The following is a 21,487-nucleotide window of genomic DNA, read 5'->3' on the forward strand; positions in this document are numbered from 1 at the left end:
CTTCATCCCTTCCCTTACGGCGCGGTTCAGGTGTCCACAGAGCAAGTGTGACAGATACTGCGCCTTTCCCTTCCTATGAACCAACCAACCAACCAACCAACCCGCGCACGCTGCCGTCCCTGGCAATGAGGCGGCCCGTGAGCTAGCTCGAGAACTCTACTTCCAGGCAGCCATGGGACCCCCCGACAACTGGGGTAACGAGGAGCGGTTGCTAAATTATGGGGAAATAATCAACCATTATCGATTGGCACGTAGGCTGGTACCCCCACCACACCCAAACTTGAATAACAAAGAAGCTGCTGCATGGAGGCGCTTGCAAACTAATACGTTCATGAATCCGGTCTTGGCTTACCATGTGTACCCAGAGACGAGAGACCATGACAGATGTAGTGATTGTGGGGCGAGAGGGACCCTCGACCACATATGGGAATGCCCGCACTCTCTCGGGGTGGGAAACAATATACTTAGTAGAGAGAACTGGGAGACCCTGCGGCAAAGCTCGGACCCTTCGGAAAATCGTCTACCTGGCGGAGTAGGCTGCCATGAGCCAAGGCCTGCCAGCCAGCCTTTAACGCAGCGGCCCCATCTTCCAGCCCTACATTCGGGGGCGGGGGTGATCGCCTTCTGGTTGAAAATAAAGTTTTTCAATATATCCTTCACAGCGTGGAGTGGAGCCACATATTTATTTTTTGAAGCTATGCCTTGCCGCGGGGGGCAGAGGTTATGGTGACCGACTATACTGTGCCGGGGTACCCAGGTTCGAACCCGACCGCCGGAGGCTGCGTTTCGATGGAGGCAAAACGGAGAGGCATCCGTGTGCTATGCGGTGTCAGTGCACGTTAAATATCCCCAGATGCTCGAAATTACTCCGCAGCCCTCCACTATAATGCCTCTTTACTTCCTCTTCAACGCCATCTTTCACTCTTCGCTAAGGCACAGTTCAGGTGCACACAGAAGTGTGTGACAGATATGATGCGCTTTTCCTTTTTTTTAAACCAATTTATTACTGCGATAGCAACACTGCGCCAGGTTTCGAGCCGTCACGTGGTTCCGGCGGAGGCCACGCTTGACGCTTAACAGCCGTGGAGGAGGAGGAGGAGGAGCCGAAGAAGAAGACTGGTAACTTATGCTCGCGTCATACTCTTAAAGGATGAGTTTAAGTGTCCCCAATAATTTAGCACCTTACACTGATAGGGCGTGATAGGGTAATAATGTAGCAGGCAAAAGAAGCTTCCATCGTTGCTGTGGCAATTCAGCTAGGGTTAACCAGGAAACCACAACTAATTTATTGAAGTTGTTTTGGGGAAGGAAGGCGCAGCGCACTTTTTGTAGACACCACGAAATAGTGGACATGGACATCTGCCTTTAATAAGCGCCGCCGGGGAGGTGCAATGGTAAGACGCCCGACTACTGTTCCGGAGCACCCGGGTTCGATCCCGACCGCGGAGGCTGCGCGTTTCGATGGGGGCGAAACGAAGAGGCGTCCGTGTGCTGTGCGATGTCAGCGCACGTTAAAGATCCCAAGGTGGTCGAAATTACTCCGTAGTCGGCGATTTGTGGCCTAAACGACGGTGCGATCAAATCGATGGAGGAATTGAACTTTTAAAGCAGGGCAAGAAGCTGGATCCGTTGAGTCGGCGTGAACTTGTCAATAGCGGTGGCGAAGATGTCTACTCGGGAAGGATCAGCAGAACTTACAGTAAGTGCAGCTACCGGTATGTGATAAGGGTTAATTAGCTCTGCAGTTGTCACATTCAACCATCGAGGCGAAATGCTGGACGCGTCCAAGACATTGGCCACGAAGGACAAAGAAGGGGCAACTGAAAGGATTGATGACAGCCATTTTGGTGCCGCCAGCTTCAGCACTAAGCATGGTTGTTGTTATTGTTGTGGCTGTAGGAAGAAGGAAAAGAAAATGCACGGGCCTGCTACTGGCTCTGTAGCTGAGCCTCCTCCGCTGCCTGATTTATTTTATTTATAGGAAGGGAAAGGCGCGGTAACTGTCTCGCTTGATTTCTGTGGACACCGCAACCGCGCCGTAAGGGAAGGGAGGAAGATGGGAGTGAAAGTGGATAGAGAGAAGGAGGAGCCGTAGTGGAGGCTACGGAGTAATTTCGACCACCTGGGGATCTTTAACGTGCGCTGACATCGCACAGCACATGACGCCTCTTCGTTTCGCCTCCATCGAAACGCAGCCGCCGAGGTCGGATTCGAACCCGGGTACTCCGGCACAGTAGTCGGGCGTCTTACCACTGCACCACCCCGGCGGGGCCCTCCGCTGCCTCCGCTGCCTCATGCAGACAGAAGAGAAAATAGAGAAGAAAGAAAAGGAAGAGGGAGAGAAAGACGCGCGCCGCAACAACAGCCGTCGTCCACCACCCAAGCGGTGGTGGGTGCAATGACGGCCTACAACAGATAAAACCGGTGGCAGGCAAGCCCCCGCCGCAAGCGGCGGTGACCTACCTGCCCCAGCCCCATCAGGGGAGTAGCATGGAAAATTGCAGGGGTTGTTGTTGTGGCTGTAGGAAGAATGAAAAGAAAATGCACGGGTCTGCTACTGGCTCTGTAGCTGAGCCACCTCCGCTGCCTCGTGCTGACAGAAGAGAAAATAGAGAAGAAAGGAAAGAGAAGAGGAAAGTACGACGCGCGCCGGAACAATTAACAGCCGTCGTCCACCACCGAAACAGTGGCGGGTGCAATGACGGCCTACAACAGATAAAATTCGGTGGCTGGCTATCCCCTACCGCAAGCGGCATTGACTTACCGTCCCAGTCACATAGGACCAGGAACTGCTACCCTTCACCACCTCCCCTTATGCAGGGGTAGACAGTGGCGATGTGTGAAGTCGTCGCAAGGTGTGAAGATGACGGGCCTCTCACCTTCCTCCCTTCCCTTACAGGCTCGAACACTACTCCCTTTCCTTACGGCGCGGTCCAGGTGTCCACAGAAACAATTAAGTGTGACAGATACTGCGCTTTTCCCTTCCTGTGAACCAACTATTATTATTGTTATGCATTTAATTAATTAGATCAAGGTCACATCACCTTTTTGATGGTCAAGCGGCTGGACTTGTTGATGTAGCGAAGCTTTCAGTAGTGAAGGCGTTGTGAAGCTTTCGTATCCAAAGAAAAGCATCGCTGTTTTAGAGCATCGTTCTCAACAGCATTCAAGTTATATTGCACGAATTCGGGCAATGTTACTCCCGGTCTGCGTCCTCAACTTATAAAAGAATGGACTCGAGGTTGAGCAGGCTGTTGTGTTGCCGCAGCACATAAGGCTTGATAAATCTAATCAGCAGGCTTTTCAAATACTGAGCTCAAACAGGCGTAGAGGGCCAGTGTTCTGTGGTTGGAAGAGTTCATTCTTCGAATATCGGCCAGAATCGGGTGCAAGAACACCAGGTACGCGCGGTTATTTACGTCCACATGCACTTGCTTTAGGAACCGCACGCTGCAGCTTCTGTCCGTAACAGTGGTGGAGTGGTTCTTTAGCGAGTCCGCGGTGGCAAGCCAACATGTCCCAGACGGAGAAAGTAAGGCTCCTCATCTCCTGTCGCTGTTGCATCGAGGTAGAGATTTCTATAGGCTGCCTGCTACATTTTTTTTTCTTTATTGCCGGCTGATACAGTTGATAAAATGTGCTGGCCGCATTTCATGGTCAAGGATGGCCGTAATTATTGTGTAATATAGTAGTAGCATATTACACAATTATGGCCATCTTTGACCATGAAATCAAGGCACTGCTTCTGCAGCTGTGGCGGCAACAGGTCGACAGTGTGGCAAGTGAAACGCACTTGACTAATGTTATAGCGATGGGTTGTCTCTTTGCAATTTCTTCCACAGTACGTTGACCACACATTTCACTCGCGCCATCAGTTCCTTCCCGAAACAATCATTTACGCGCAACGAATGGTAATAGAAAACATTTTTTACGGTCTCATAGGCCGACTCTTCCCGCCCATCAGCTGTTTCCTACGTATACATGTCGAGAAAGGTCGCACTATTAGCTATATCGGTGTAATAGCTTAGATGCACAGCTTTCTCACCGGCACGTCTATTGTCTCCTCAACCAGTATTTAAAACGGCTTCTTGGTCAGGTCACTGATTAGTACGTTTCTACAAGATGTGGTCTGCCCCGCCGGGGTGGCGCAGTGGTTACGGCGCTCGACTACTGCTCCCAAGGACACGGAATCGAATCCCGGCCTCGGCGGCCGCTTTTCGATGGAGGCGAAAAGCAAGCCGCCCGTGTGCTGTGCGTGTCAGTGCACGTTAAAGAACCCCAGGTGGTCGAAATTTCCGGAGTCCTCCACTACGGCGTCTCTCATAGCTTGAGTCGCTTTGGGACGTTAAACCCCACAAAACCAAAACCAAACTAAACAGGAAGTGGTCTGTAACCCTATTCACTATCACGTTTAGCTGGCGGCAGTTGTGGCAACCTTGTATTATGGAGCCGCCATAACGTTGGGCGGTTCTACACTAAAAGCACACAAAAAGATGTCTCCGAAGCATAGGCGCCGGTCTACCGTACTTCCTACTGCCGTTCATTTGTCGGACACTTGAAACGCCGTTTGGAACGCCATCCAACCAGAGCTCGGATTTCACCGATGCTGTTTCATGATTCACCGAAGGCCCTCTCTCTCTTTCTTTCCCCCTCTCCGATCTTGCATTGTGCGTGTCATGGTTGCCAGTAAAGCTACAATGACGTCACGTGAATAAGCTGCTGTGAAACGTAAATGAAACACATTACGGAAACATTTTAATTTCATCCACCTCATTTCATAATTTGCGATTACACCACGCAGCATGCATGTAAATCATGACCGTCACAATTGGATTCCAAGAATTGAAACTGCCTCGACAGATTCGCCTTCCATTTATTACATCTCACAGCACCTTATAATTCGATATACTCAGGATAGACTGTACTCCGTTTAGCTGATCGAGCTATCGATCGTTGTTCAGGACTTTGTAGGCGATGCGGTGTCTCATAATGTCGGGTGAGTGCAGTGCTGACCTCATCTGTAGTAATTGTACGTGGTAGGCGTTGGTGACGCCAGTTGTGGTATCGAGTCGGGGATGTAAAGTTTGCGTAGGTGCATAAGCCGAGTACATCTGTCCCTTTGAGCGCCTCCAGAACATATGAGGCGGTGTGTTTGCTTGTGTCTGTCTTTAGGTAGTACCTGGGACTAAAGGGAGCTTTCATGAAGTGATGCACGTTTGGTATTTCGCCATGATGTTGTCGTTGGTAGCACTCACCCCCTTTTATTTTTTATGACTAGGCTTCACGGATATTGCTGCGCGCTCCCTCTTAGTTTTTCCTTCCTCCATGTTGGTAGCAAACGGCGCAGCACGGCACTGCCACACAGCCTCATACATGGTCACGTAATGCGCGCAGACGATGCTGGCGCGATCGGACAGGCCGACTGCGGGTTCTTCACGATTCCAAAAATACGTCTGCACGAGTGCGAGAAGGCAAAGGATCTCTCTAGCGACGCTGACGCGAATGGCTCGCAAGGGCCAACAGACGCGAGATCGACGCCAATCCGGACAAGTATCAAACTACTCTCCAGGACTAGAAATCATAAATGTCGGCGATGTCGACGGGCGGCCAGGTCCAGACGCATAGGGCAGTCACTCTTTCGCGCGTAGCTTGAACAGGTCCGCGTCGCATCGCTTTACATTTCTTCATAGCGCGCCCGATATTTCGGGCACAGTGTCAACGCGTACGTTCCTCGGGAATCTGCCGAAGCGCATGAAAAGTTACATGTTTGCTCGGTGGACAGTCGAAAACGTCAAGGCACTCGCTCCATTCAGCCTGGCTGCGCTGCCTGCCGTCTGCTGCCTGCCGTCTGCTGCCAACAAGGAACCTCTTTGACTGCCAACGACATCATCATGGCGGATTACCCAGCATGCATCGCTTCATGCAAGCTCCTGGAGAAGGCACGGCATGTACTTACGTTTACTACCTGATATGCCCGTTAGTGAACTGCACAAAATACGTGCAAGTTCTGCGGCATGTTGTGCTCAGTTGATCCAGGTGAGCGCGCGGCTATCCTCAGGCGGAGTTTTCTGTTCTGACGCGGCTTTTTCTAGGGCTTGACACCTGCGCGCATCCCATAGGCGCAGGAGGTGAGGATCTATTTGTGGGACATCGGGTGTGTTCTGCGACTGTTTTTGTTTTGTTTTTTCGCTTAAAGAGTTCATAGAGCAACATGCCGGGTAATCCGCCGTGATGTCGCTGGCAGCAGACGGCGGGCAGCGCAGCCAGGGTGAATTGACCAAGTGCCTTGCATTTCCGACGGTCCACCGAGCAAATACGCGGCTTTCCGTGCGCTGCTGTTACGTGAGTGTGTTAGCAGATTCCTGAGGAACGTATGCGTCGACGCTGTGCCCGAAAAATCTGGCGCGCTATGAAGAAATGCAATTGCAGTGCGACGCGGACCTGTTCAAGCTACGCGACACGACTGATTGCACTATGCGTCTGGACCTGGCCGCCCGTCGACATCGCCGGTATTCATTATTTCTAGTTCTAGCAAGTATGTAGTTTTATACTTGCCCGGATTGGTGTCGTTCTCGCGTGTGTTGGCGAGCCATTCGCGTCGGCATCGCTAGAGGAATCACTTGCCTTCTCGCCCTCATACAGGCGTATTGTTGGAATCGTGAAGAACCCGAAGTCGGCCTGTCCAATCGCGCCAGCATCGTCTGCGCGTACTACGCGACCATGTAGATTAGGCTGTGTAGCAGTGCCGTGCTGCGTCGTCTGCTGCCAACGACAACATCATGGCGGATTATGAAACCATTCAGAGACTATGAACCCTTCGCCATTCGTTAGTTTTTAACGCTTGGATCTGCACGTGCGATAAGCAAGGCGTCAACAATGCAATAAGCGCAGTTAATTGCAGGATAGGATACAAAATTCGCCGAGACAAGTATTTGCTCAAGCCACTCGCATTAGGCGCAGTTGAAAGTTTCGATTCAAGAGAGCACCATGTGAAAGAGCGAAATCTGTGTGGCGCAGAGGCGAGCCTTTCGTTTCCTTCATGTTCTCAAAGTGAAGCAGATTCATTAGCGCCGCAGCTAGCTCGAATCCCGTTGGAGGCCACAGACACACAGACACACACACACACACACACACACACACACACACACACACACACACACACACACACACACACACACACACACACACACACACACACACACACACACACACACATATATATATATATATATATACATATATTATTTTATTCTGTAGAGGCTGCTTACCGACAGACCACCATCGTCAGGTCAGTCAGGTTTTCTTTCGGCTAACTATTCGGAAACTTCCGCCGTAGTCCGGCTGAACTGGGAAAACATAGGGCTAGGACTTTTTGGTTAACTCCATGAAAACCAGCGGCATGAAAGAGACGCTGTTAAGCTATGTTAACCAGCTAGCGTAGTAATTCGTTTTCATGCATTTATCTGCTAACAACGTTACTTACACGTCGCCTCTACAAATCGAGGTTCTATATTACTCTGCGAAGGTCGTCTGCTAGGCTAGCGCTCTTCACCTTCCAAGGTCGATTGCTTGGTTATGCAGGTTTTTATTGAAGTCACGCATAAGCATCAAGAAAAATTGCTGCTTTCAGTCTACCGTATACCAACTGTTCTAGAGTCACTAAACTGTTCCAGCGTACAGCGCCACCGCCGTAAGCAAACAGCACGCAGGCCGCATGATGCCCTAGCTGCCTTCCGATCAACCCAGATCAACAGCCCGGCGATAATAGCATGACAACCATGTTGAAGTCTGTGCCCAACGATTCCCAAATTCATATTCATTTTTTTGAGCGGCGAAATTGTTACATTCGACAAGGACAGTTGTACGCGAGCTGAGAAAACATACCATAGCTTGTTTTAAACTGTATAAAGGCTGGTTCACACAGCGACTCGCGGAGGTCGCGCGGCTCAATTCGTCACGGAGGGGGCGACCAGCGACAAGCGCTGATCGACAAGGAGTGTTCACACCGGCGTGTGACTCGCTTCAGGACAACCGTCTCCAAACGAGATTTGAACGAAGAGCAGACTTTCGCGCTTTTACGGCCTCTGCTACCGCGCTCGGGGTAGATCAATTCGGACTCATTTCGGGTATGAATATGTGAAATCAGCGAGGACGAGGATCTTATGGTTATGCCCATGTTTACGGCTGTTTCGACAGCCAAACTGCTACAGTTCTACGAAGACGGAAGCGGCGGTGGCGTGCGCGCTGTTGTTTGCGGTCTCGCGAAATAGCAGATCACAAAATCGCCTCATGCCCGAGCGTCGAGCACATGATCAAGGGTACGCGTACAAACGTGAATTAGTATGCTTCACTCTCGCAGAGCTTCTAAACATGTGTGCCCAACAACTGCGGGCGCAGTAAGTCGATCGTGCAGACGCGCGCATGCACTCTTGAATTTTCCCGCCTTGGAAGGAGGCAGAGCGCTGCGAATTGGCTCAGTAGTTGTGCGATTTGAAGTCGTGTCGCAAGAAATCTGCCAGCGAGCGACTCCCTCAAACTATCGCGAACGGGTCGCTGGCGACTCGTTCGGGTCTCCCCCTTCTTGACGAATCGTGTCACGCGACCTCCGCGAGTCGCCAGTGTTAACTGGGGAAAAAAAGAAAAAAAAAAAAAAAAGTTAATCCATAAAAAAATACCATTTGCAAAAAAAAAAAAATGAAAACTGATAGAAACGTCTCATAAAGTCCACACAACTTTTAAGAACTGACTGTCAAACTCGTAATAAGACTTCGATGAAGCTTTCCATTCTTAAACAGCAACGGCAGCTGATACCTACACAGTAACCTGGCTGCAGTAATCTACACAAATCAAAGGCAAATAATTTCGATCAATTGGCACAATTTTCTTATTTTTGTCGAGATTGCCCAGATAATCATATCTGATCCAGTTTGACATACTGAGAGCAGAGAATTATACATGGTTGTAAACATTGTAGGTATTTATTTGCAGTATAGTACAATTTTTGATGTGCAGGCAACTTCACATGGTACAGAAATAGCTTGCCAAAATAAGACCTATGGCCAACAATTCACTGCTAAAGTTATGTTTTGCATCTCATCTGGAAGGAAAAAACACAGGAGCATTTGGTACTTTTAGCATTTTTATTTGCCATTGGACGCAACACACACCAGCTACAGAGATGTTGCTGCGCACCACGAATATTGCGTACGGTGCCACTGAAATGTAGGGCTGTTGCTATTTCATTGCATGAAAATCAAATCAGACAAATAAACATAATCATGTTTTTGCACTCCAGTACAAAGCTGTAGCACTTACATATAGCAGCTCAGCATCCCTATAGTTCAAGATTGAAATATGTAGTCTGCAGAAACAACAAACGAAATTTGAATGGTAAAACAAGCTTGTCTGCAGCATAGAAAGCATAATTCAACATACACGGAAAGCAATGTTTGAGGACTGATTGATTTGTTTTCAGTCTTGTCCACCTCACGTGTTGGACTAAAAATGATTCTGCCTTGAAAACATATGAACAGATAATACGGCAGTAAACTAGACTATATTTTTGTTCCGGCTATTTTGGGACACTAATGCAATTGTGCTTTTCAGTTTCAGCCACTCAAGTAGGCCTTACCTAGATAAATGACACAGGAACACCAATGACAACATATTTGCATCTCAACCCTCTGCTGTTGAATATATGTGCCCATCAATCTTTTCTTTCCCTTCTGAAAAAAGTCCCTAAGGGCAGCTGATATTGCATAGTGACATTAAAGTGGTTTACAGGCGACACATTATGCAGCAGAGGGAACAAAGGAAAGCAATAAGATATGTAAAGGAAAAGGCAACCCAATCTACCAGCAAAAGGACATAATTAAGGCCACTAAGCCTTTGCTTGTGACCTAACTAGCACTAGTCACTTTGCAGCCCACAATCCTAGAGCAGTTCTGTGATCCTTAACCCTCTGACTGTTTTTGCCGTACAGGTACTGCAAGCCGCATTCCGTCCAGAGGAGTTTTTGCAGTACGGGTACTGCGCTAAAAGCATAGCGTTTTGACACTGGGGGTGAATCTTTTTTCTGAATATTCGGCAGACAAAGGGTTAAGGGCAAACCACAGCTTGCAAGCAAAGCTTGTGCACACAGTTAAACAATACCTCTGGTGGGACCAACAAGAACCCTCGTCGCAGATACATAGTTGTCTTCTAGTTCATCGCAATTGTAATCACCACAGTATTAAATTTAGTGTCCACTAATCACCACAGTATTAAATTTAGTGTCCACTTACACAAAAAGAATCGGAGGTGGTAGATTTTAAGACATTCGCGATTGTACTGAGCAAAAATATACAAAAGTAAAAATTAAAACTGCTATATTAAGAGAGCAGCTAGTGCAAACATGGCAGTTTATGCACTATGAACGAAAAGGGCACAAAACAAAGATCCGAAGCGAAGTATATTGACATATTCGTATCAGTGTTTATACGTACAACTCTTATCTGCATCAATGGTTTGTAATAATGCCATCAATTCTCAGAAAAGGGCAAACATTGAAGTTGATTTACACTCTAATGGATCTTAGTATAGTCTAGATTGTTATATAAAAGTGCTATCTTTTTTTTTCTTTTGCAAAATGTTACAAATTGCGCAGGAATGTCGAAACGAGATCTGGTTTCTGCTAAAGAATATGAAAATTAGCATTTTGATAACCAGTATCAGATAGCACATTTACATAGTTGGATGTGAAAACTGTTTTATTACATAATATGCTGCACAAGAATGACAAATAAGCACACATTATCTTTAATAGGAAGCTGCCAGGCATCTAGGAATCATTTTTTTTAATTGAAGAATTAGCCAAAACGTAAAAAACAGGAAATGACACAATTGAAACTTATTTTAGTACTCCATATTTTGACCATGCAAATGCTAAAGAAATATTAATGAATAAAAACTCCTGCAACTATAGCTCAGGAACAATAAGATGGTCAATAAAGATGCCCCTGCATCATGTGTTTAATATAAAAAAGAATAAAGCCCAGTATTACGAGTCTTCCCCCATTTACGAAATTTATATTTCAAAACAAATGCAGGAATTTGAACTTAATTGAAGCAAACTTCGCATGGATGAAAACTGTATAAGGAAACCAGACAACATGGAAGGGACTGACAAGTGATCAGAATGTGTTATGCAATTACGGAGGAAATGAAAACGTTTTGACTTGTTCCGTAAGGTCAAGCATGATTTGCCAGGTAAACAGGGTATTGTCATTCCAAATCGGCACAGAACGCCCATGAAGCTCAACATGATTTGGTCTGTGATAACCTTTGGTACTGAAGAGTGTTCTTGCACAATATCTCTGTGATACACAAATAAGTAGTTTTTAAGAGCATTGCATATATTCTTTAAATAAGTTTTTCTTATAATATTCATTTGAGTTCTCTTGAATGTGCTTTTTGAATTAGAGAAAGTTCCTGCTCAAAGCGATGATGTCTTGTAGAATTCTGCACTGCATGACAGCGCACACCAGTGTGTTTCTACAAAAGCCTGCATGCAAAAAAAAAAAAAAAAAAAAAACCCACAAAATTAACGTACAGTAAGACCTTAATAGTATAATCACGGATTGCACGAATTTTGCTAAGGTACAAATTTGTAATGTTCCCTGACTGAAGTGCATTGTTTATAATGTACAGAATTTCGAACCTTTTGACTACTTTCCAATGCCACTATAGATGACATGAATGCAGGAACCACAACTAGAATTGCTAGCACCAAGCAATGCACTTGCCAGACGCAAAGTACGCACCGCAAGTGCAAAGCAGTAACATGCAGTCTAAATAAATCCTGTCACCCATGAATATATCTGTATAAATGAATTTGTCATTATTTTCTTTGTTATATGAATTTTGTAGGGAATACATGAATGCCCTTTTTTCAACCCCACAGAATATATAACATTAGCCCACAATTAACACTACAGTTTTAAGGGTATCTTTGTCCTTAAAAGCTTTTTTTTTTTTTTTTTTTTGTGGCTGGGGTAGTATTTGTTTCTTGGCTGGAATGTGATTGCTACTGTGCTCACTTTTTGCTGTTTCCAGCATAGAAATACTAATCAGCAACTGTGTTTACAAATCAGAACTTTCCTGAAAACTTTACAGAGTGCTTTCAACACAACTTCTGCAAAATTAACGATTCTAGTCCCTACCTTTCATATTCTACTAACAAGTCTTGTGTCCTTAACACCACTCGTTAGCCCCTTCAATAGAGAACAAAAACAATGCCTGTGTTCTTGTCTGTAAAATAAATGAGAGCTAGAATACAAGTAAAAAAACAAGCAAATTAGTAAAACATACATGGCAAGCTGAACCCCGGAATAAACGTTATACTGACCTTGGCTATGCATAGAGGACACAAACTTCACAAATTACACAGAGTAATAGTTACTATATACAGCACAATCTGCATAAAAGTTGTGGAGGCCCAGAAATGTTAACTGTATCCACACTTCCACAGAACAATTTGGCACACCATTTCCAGTTGCTAGAAATTCTATGATTACTAGCTACACTCAACTTTCTAGCACCCCTCCTCCCACGCATCCCTCTACAACATCAGAGTACATGCTTTCTACAGTATTGATTACTTGCTATCTCCTATAAATACAGCATAAAAGACAGCTGCAACAAGTGGTGTGTCTCTCAAGCACACAAAAACCCACAACTACTCTACTAGTGTAGACTGCTTGCTTATTGTGCTAAGGCCAGAGGGTTTCTTCCAAAGCTCACAACTTTGATTTGTATTTGTTAAGCCGCAGCAAGCACAGCTGCCAGGACAGAGCAAAAGGCAAGAAGGTAAAAAGATTACACGACAGGTTTTCAACACCACTGGCAAATTCAAGAAAGGAACATACAGCAAAATCTACCAGAATGAGTTAGAACACAGCTTTCAGAAAAGACCACATAAATACACAGTAGTTACAACAACAGTCATTCCACAAAGCTTGCATGTGATGTCACTATAAATTGCTCCAACAATGCAAACAGCTAGAGAAACGAACTCTTGTTACACTGTTAGCCTGAATACTGAATATATAAAAAAAAAACTGCATCAAAGGAAATACCTTGACTAAAGCTACACCTTTTCATTGTTACATTCAGGTTACAAGAGGCAAACAGCATCAGCATAAGCCCATCAATATTTTCAAATAGCAAAAAATAGCTTTGTAATTGGTACTGTTGAAAATACGGGCAGTGGCAGTAGTTTTCATGGGTACACAGTTGCATGTATACCGATACTGGAGTGACTTCCAATTTTACATTTCTGTCCAAAATGAAAGTTACAGCAAAACCGCTGAAGTGTGCCTTAAGAACAGAAAGCAAAATTGCTACAAATTACAAGGAAAAAAATGTGTTATAACTACAATGATAAAAGATTGTGCGACTGTCAAACAAAAAATGTTCAAATTGTACAACAATCACATAATCAAAATACAATGTTCTGCATGTCACAATAATGAAAATAAATACAAGGAGAAGGCAAATGGCATGTCAACTATAAAGCCATGTCGCTATATATTCAACACCATTCTCCTAAGATGCAACTGGTTAAGAGAAGTTTTCCATGCCTACAGCATTCAGACAAGGTTTTGATTTGGCTCCAACTGTAGACACATGCTTGGCATGTTGCATAGCTACATTGTTTTCTTTAACAGTTGATGCACGTTGATACAGAATGTGTGCAGCAGCAAAAATGAAAATACACTTTTGCAATACTGTAGGCAAAACACATTAGTCAACAATGCAGGATGTTCGTGGCATAACAGGCATTGGGAAAACTGAGTGCCTGCCAGCAAGGCAGCCCTTCTTTGGTATCAATGACTGAGTAACATGGGAAGAGGCTAAGAGAAGACGGGTTTTTGATCAAGAAGCGCAGCAACTAGGCTCACAGCTGTATCGTGCTTTGGCTTCATCTTCTCAGGTCTGCAAGCATATGAACAAGTATCTCACAAGAGACACAGTGCAACAGAAATGTGCAAATTATAAAGCTATCAAGGCATTTACAACAGGAGTTCCTGCTTGAATATCGACATTAAACGGGCCCTGAAACTCCTCTTAGTTAACTGCCAGAAATTCACTGCAATACCTTCTGACAATGCTGCCCTAAAAGACTTTTCATGAATGAGTCTAGAGAGGAGTAATAAAAGACCATCCCAGAGACTCCTTCAACTTAAGTTCACCCACTGGAGTGGCTTAGTGGCTGCGGTGTTCTGTGCACTTGAATTCTGGTGCATGCCAGAAAACTCTAGGCCGTGAGAAATAATCCAGGCACCCCTCTCTCACTCTATCATGCTTCCCAGAGCAGTGTGCAGCTTTGGCACACTAGTGTGTTCAACTCAGTCAATAAACCACTCAGCCACTCACCTCAAATTCTCCCCTCTGTCCTCTCTTCACAGGTGCCTTCAAAAATGAAACCTTGTTAAGCAAGACTGCATCCGTTAACAGCTGCTTGTGGTAGCCCTGCTCTCGCTACTACTACTATGACCGCGGCACTAACACTAATATATGGATACCTGGATGCTCACATGATGGCTGTTCAGTGAATGCACACAGTGAATGAAGAAGCCCTCCCCAAGAAACAACAGAGGGGTTGCTTCATGCTCTGCTTATGAGCACAATGTGCTACCCTGGATCACGAGGTACTCTACCCATTGACTGCATTCTCTCACTGAACTCAGGCGTGGTTCAGGGCCCTTTTAAGGCAGGAAAGGTACAAACACCAAACATGTAAAAAAGTGAAGCTGGTACACATATGCACTAGAAATGTTGTGTGACCTCAAAGTTGACATCTGTAAAATTATTAATGCATCATAAAGAGTAAAAGCAATAAAAATTTGACCTGAAAAGAAGGCCTGAAAAAAGATATGAGCAGTCAAGAAAACAATATGTATTCAGGCCATGCTTTTAGCATCTGTACAGAATACTGACACAGAAGGACAGGAAGCATGGACTAAGATAAACAGGAGTGCCAAGTAAAGGGCACAGCAGCGCATTTAAAACACACAGAGAATGCCACGCTGACATCATGCACTAAATATTTCTCTGCCCTACCTCCTCCACTCCTCTTTCTTCACTGAACACACTTTTGAGGAAGTTCTCCCTTACACATTCCTCCTTGGAGACACAATCTGGACAACATGCCACCTGTCAAGATTCCTATGCAATAAAAAACAGCTACGAGCAGCAGCCTGGGTAGTGGGAGTGTTCTACAAGAGCCTCTGATCCTGTCACAATGCAATCTAATGGATGCTTCCCCCTTATAGAACAACACTGTGTTAATAACCAAAGGGAGCGAGAAGGGTGTGAAAAGCAGCCTTAGCGTCCATAGAAAAACATGGAAATGAAAGATTGCAAGACAGTCTTCTAATTTCACAGTGAGTCTATGAAATCGTTCCTTGGTGATGAGCAGCCTTTAACATCCTATAAAACTGAAACATCATTCCAAAGGTGAAGTATTTTTAAAGCACAGTGAACCACACAGGAGATCAGTCAAAAGCATGACACATAGGAACACATGTAAGCAAAACTATCAATTTCTTTTTTATCCTTCCACATAGTACCACGCAGGCAGCAGTTTGTGAACACTTAGGATTTTAATAAGTGTGCCAAAGCATGGAACAACATTTAGAAAAAAATTTATATTTTAGACGCTCATATAAAAGTGTGTTGAGAAGACTGAAATATGGTGAAAAGGCTCGCCAATCACTGGACGTTTCTTCGCAATATGCAAGCTGCTCCTGTAGCCTGACAAGCTGCCATATGCACTAAATTCTCCTACTAATACTGCCATGTGAATTATAGACCTTAGACAGCATCACATTCAAAAATTGGTTCTCAAATGGCATGGCAATAGAACAAAAAAGAACCACGCACTGCAGCAGATGATAGCGCAGATGATATCCAAGGCCACAACCGGCGCCCGTGGGAATTGAGTCTGCTACCATGCATGGTTCATTTATAGTTTGTCGAGCTGCGAGCTGTCTGAGCATTATTTTCGATGTGAATCTTTGTACCGTTTGAACGACAGTATTTGTGACATAACATAGGCTGTGCAGCATTATATCAGACTAGAGCATCTTTAGCAACTTGGAGAATAACTTAGCGCACAGTGAGCCTTTCGTACACTATGTCCAGCTCCACATCATAGGTTAATAAGAGCGATGTGCCTGCAAAATTTCACTGCATACTTTTTCACGCTCTTCTTGAAAACACTTGCTAACTGTCCACAAACGGCTGCCTGAGTGAGTGCTGTGTGAGAGGAGCAAAATATTTCGGTAAGTTTTGCTTACATGTGTTACTATGGGCAGTGCCCTCGATTCGTACCCGCATTAATTTCTTGTATTAAAAATACTCCGTCCTTAAAATGATGTTTCATACTTTCACAATCAGTTCTAGGGTGTTCATGGTTACTCTGCATCAAGGAATGACATCACAGGCACACTGTGAAATTACAAACCTGCTTTGAAAAAAAATTTTCCCATGTATTCTTAAGGTGACTAACACCCCTATCACTGCCATTATTTGGGTAATACACGAGCACATTTAATGTCATTATGTTCGAATGACACTCACCATTTAATGAGTTTGGGGAACTCATTTGCATTCTATCTCAACACAAATATATACTCTAGACACTGTTATACTGCAGAAAGAAGCAACATAAAAAAACAGTACACACTACCAAAGTTAAAAGTTCTATTTGTTAGTTTTGCTGGAAAAATGCTAATTCTGGGGCGAAACTTTACATCGCAGGTGACCGTGGAAACTTATTACTCTTGGTGACAACAGCAGCTTTGCCATGCTTTTGATCTAATTCTAAGTTCTGTGTTTGCTGCTGGCTGTCTCACTTGTGTTGGTAATATTTGAAGCTATAACTTGAGCGCTTGGATGTCTCCGCATGTCTCTGCACTGTGTACCAGCACTCCACAACATGGTGTCAGCTATACTGTTTGTTTACATTTATCAGATTTGTGCATGACTTTGCACTTAGCTTAGATTTTGATGGTTTAAGTGCTGCAGCATGGCCAGAAATAATATGTGACGTCTATAATACTGCACAGAAAAGTTTTACTCAGCTTTAAAATGCTGCCATCATTTGCAAACTAAATTACATGTTACTGTGTAGCATTGCAGAGACTAAATGACATTTGATGCATCGAATACTATTCTATTCGAATAAATCTTCCAGTGTGACAGGAACAGAAGCCTACTTTTCAACCCCAGTTGGTCTAGCCTGGCAATAGCAGTGCCACCACATCTTGCTAATGTCACAGTTCAGCGTTCGTCTATAAAGCACTAGCCACATGCTCGTACCAGCAGAGTTCGCTCTCCTGTCTATTTGGCCTTGCGACAGAAAAAATGTATGAACGGCAATGACAGAGCCTGAAAGCAGAACCTTTTCACCAAAAACTCGGTTTGCCTAACCCTGCATCTGACTGTTGGTGAACCCTTGCACTGTTCAAAAGCATTGTCATCATACCCGGTTAGCCTGTGCAGTGTGTGAACACAAAGAAGCAAAAATTTATATAAAATCATGCATTGTTTTGCTATGTGAATACACATAGTGCAAATCTGAAAATGTATTTGATATGTTCCAGGTAAGAGGAAAGGAAACCTATCATCAAAGTGCTGATATGTGCATGTCATGGATCTGGATAGTCATTTAGAGGCATAATAAGTGCCTGTCGCAAAATCTACTCTAGAAACTAGTGCGTGCTGTTGCACTTTGCATTACAGGGATTACAAGCTCATCCCCTTGAGCATTTAGTTGGGCCCCTTGCCATTAACTCTGTTTGTTCAACAGAGCTGACTGCTACTTCTTTAGCCAATACATCCAGTTAACTGAAAAATGTATTTTACATTGCAATGATTAAATATTATATCATTCAAGAACAGCTCTCCCAAGTCATAAAATGCCATGCTTTGGGCTTGCTTTGACAGTTCTAATTTTTCACAAACAATTTAAGAGGCTCAAACAAATAATTTGCTTGTCACAATATCATCGTGCATACCATGAAAAAATGTTTAGCAAATCATCATAGATGCATGACATTTTTGCATCTATGAAGCATGACTGAGTTTCTCCAGAAGCTCTGTTTTCGGATACTATGAACATTTAAAACTTACCTAGCGGTCTAAGCTGGCTTCATGATTCAAGAGTAATGCAAGTGCAGCAAGCAGAGCCAATAATTCTTTTTCGATGTTGTGTGTAGCTCACTTAAGCACATTGTACCCACAGATCACAAGCAGTTTACGTGGGTTACGACAACATATAAAACTGCATAGGTGACTACTTCCTAAATGCTGTAAAATCTGCATTAAAAATTGCAAGGATGTAAAATGCCATTTGCATGAGTATGGCTCGTTTTTGCGCATTCACCTCCGAGTAGTGCTGTCATGCTGTCTGTGTTCCTGCATAGATTTTGGTACGTTGAAGGATGCTATTTACAGTTCCAGAGCAACACTCCTTCTGATGAATGCTGCTGAACATTCCGAACAATGAGGTAAGGAAGCCTTGGAGCTTCACAGCCCACTTGTCAGACAAAATAGTTATGCCACTTGCAAGTGCTGCAAGTTCTTTTCTTGCTGCATACCAACTGCAAACATAAGCACTCGTACATGCACGAAAAGTTGGTTTCTTAAAAGATATTCATGAGTATAATGATAGAAGCAAAGTAGTGCAGGTATAAAACCACAGTAAAATGAGGAACAATACATAATGCCACAGTAGCACAACGTGTGCGGACTTGTCAGTTTTTCACTTAGCTAGGAACGCATAAAAATGAGGGCAATGAAAATGAAACAGCCCTCAAACGCAATGTTCATGAGTGAAATCTAAATGATAAAAACAATAGGAACTTGGGAAGGGACTACAAAAATAATACTTCAATGGCATGGTCCTGGCATCGTTCCCTGGCTGAAGGGTTTGTTCTATAAAGATGTGCACCTCCTGACCTGCTGACACAACTTCAAATCACTGGAATGATCATGAGTGTCAGCCAAACGCATTAAAATCATAGCAGCGCAGTACTGGTGCAGTGGTGCTTACCTAACAACACAAAAAAATACATAACAGCAGAATGACTACACATTAGTAATGCATTCCCAGCATGTGCAGGATAACAACAAAAGACACGACACTAAAGCTTAATTATTTGACAAGCGGAGCAACCCAGCAACACTGAAAGTGCTGCAGGAAAGCAGGAGAATAATGTGCAATGGAGCCTGGCCAAGAAGAGCTTGAAACACCTGTTCTTTGTACTTTGAAGGGGTACAAACATGCCTTTTCTAGAAAAATGCAAAGCTGAACTCAAATATATTTTTGCAAAGCCTAAAATGGCACTAAGAAATAAGGCCAGCCATTAATTCCAAGGATGAAAGGATGGGTTCTGCACGTGGGCTTTTTCTCTTACAGCGCAATAAAAGACGAAGCATACAAAGAATGTGAAGGCAGCCCAGTCATGTACTGATTTTTTTACTTGAACTAGTGAGTATTGTTCAAAAGAACACTTACAAAAACATGGTTCTGGCCTTGATTAGGGTGCATGAAAATGCAGAGCAAATTCTCTCAGAAGCCCTACAGGGAAGTCTAATTTGTATATGACGGTACAACAAAGAACAGCCTTTAACAATAACCAAGCTGGAAGCTTGCGGGCAGCAGCACCCCCTTTGAATATGGTGCCTGTAGAACACTATCGAATGAGAGCATGTAGACTAAGCGAATAAAAAAAATGGGACCAGATGGTTCAAATGAATGTCTGTACCCCTTCAGACAGCATTGTTATACCAGGATTAGGCTCCACCTTAAACAGCAGATCCTTACAAAATTGCTCTTGCCAAGCATTAACAAAGGGCCGACTTCAAGTTATCATTAATTCATTAAAAAAAAACTGCTGTCATGCTAAACGGTAGCTCTGTTTTCTTACTTCAGCGGTGCTGAATATTTGACACATTTGCAGCCTCTCAACCTTTACAACACCTCACTGATGGATGGAGTTAAATTACCCAACTGAGTGGACTGCATTCACTACACAAGTTACATATTGTCCCTCGAGAGGGTAACCGTTCTTTTGGACTGCATATTTAGCGTGCGAGCCAACTGTTTAATACTATCCTGATGATATTCAACTGATGCTCCAAACTTCGGACAGACCACCCTGCCTAAGTAGTCATTCGATGCCTCGTGAAGTTACATGCAACCAGCCAGTTTCCATAGCTGTAGTGGGCTATTTGAAATGCTAAGTGCTAAATGAAGCCCAGGCATATGAGCACGCACCATTCTAAGTAATTCCACCTACTCTGTCAAAGACTGGTTGCATAGGCCAGTCAGGAGGGAAGACAATGAATCACTCAGTTTGGAAGTCGTTGCTGGCTATCTGTATGGTTTTGCTCCGAAGGTTGTGGATGGCTATCAGGTCGGTGGTGCTTGTCAGTGCCTGATGAGTGAAGAACTGCTCCATTTTGTCCAGCATGCCCAAAATTTCCCCGGGACGCAGGTTTGTCGGGCAGCTACTGTGTTGGTACTGCGAGTGGGGAGGGGCCTCGGTAATGCCTGGCTTTGAGCACTCGATGGCCTCCTCACTGAAGCTGTACGTGGTCGAGCACGAGTCGTCGCAGTGCAGGTAGTCTTCAATGTCCTTGCGAGTGACGTCCGGACGCACCTTCATAAGCGACGAGCATAGCTGGTCCATCGGATCGGTGTCGCCGTTCTGCGATCGGCCAGCACACATTCGCACGGGCAGCAACTGTGAACGCACCCAGCAGTTGACGATCATTTCGCGCGGAACATGGTTCCAGGCTTCCCCCAGCAGCAGCAGAGCGTCTAGAATGGAGATGCGATTGCTCAAGTCGGGGTAGTTGAGATAGTGCACCACCAAGTCAGCCCTATATTTGCATTTGAAAACATTGAGGACGCCCCCATAGAGGGGCTGCAGCTCGCGCATGTTAGACTGTACGTAGAGCAGCTTGACGCGATCCGACTGGACGCTCACATGAGCAGGGCACGTGTCCAGAAGAAGTACAGAGTTGTGCTCCACTTGTTTCTCGAACTCCCAGAGCCACTGTTGGAAAATGTTGCTCGTCATAAATGACGACCGCTGCCAGGCATACGTAACAGGCAGCTTCGGCATGTTGTCATGCACCTCCTGAGTTTCGCGCTGGCTGTTGATAACCAGCGGCTTGATTTTGTGCGTGCCGCTGGCATTGCAGCACAACAGCACCGTGAGCCGGTCGTCGGGAGAACAACTCTCGGGACTGGGCTCGCAGCCGTCGTTGAAAGGTGCCCTTTTGTAAAGTATGGACGTCTCGCAGCAGCTGTACACACGGACCGGGTCGTGGTCGAGCAGCGCGTGATGGTAATTTCCCAAGCCGCAAACCCCCGCGCCCATGTCCTCAAGCGTGCTGCGACCTCCCTCCTCTTTGGAACCGCTCTTGAGCG

The sequence above is a fragment of the Amblyomma maculatum genome, chromosome 2 (assembly GCF_055883805.1).
Source record: "Amblyomma maculatum isolate TAMU_Amacu chromosome 2, ASM5588380v1, whole genome shotgun sequence".
Lineage (NCBI taxonomy): Eukaryota > Metazoa > Arthropoda > Arachnida > Ixodida > Ixodidae > Amblyomma > Amblyomma maculatum.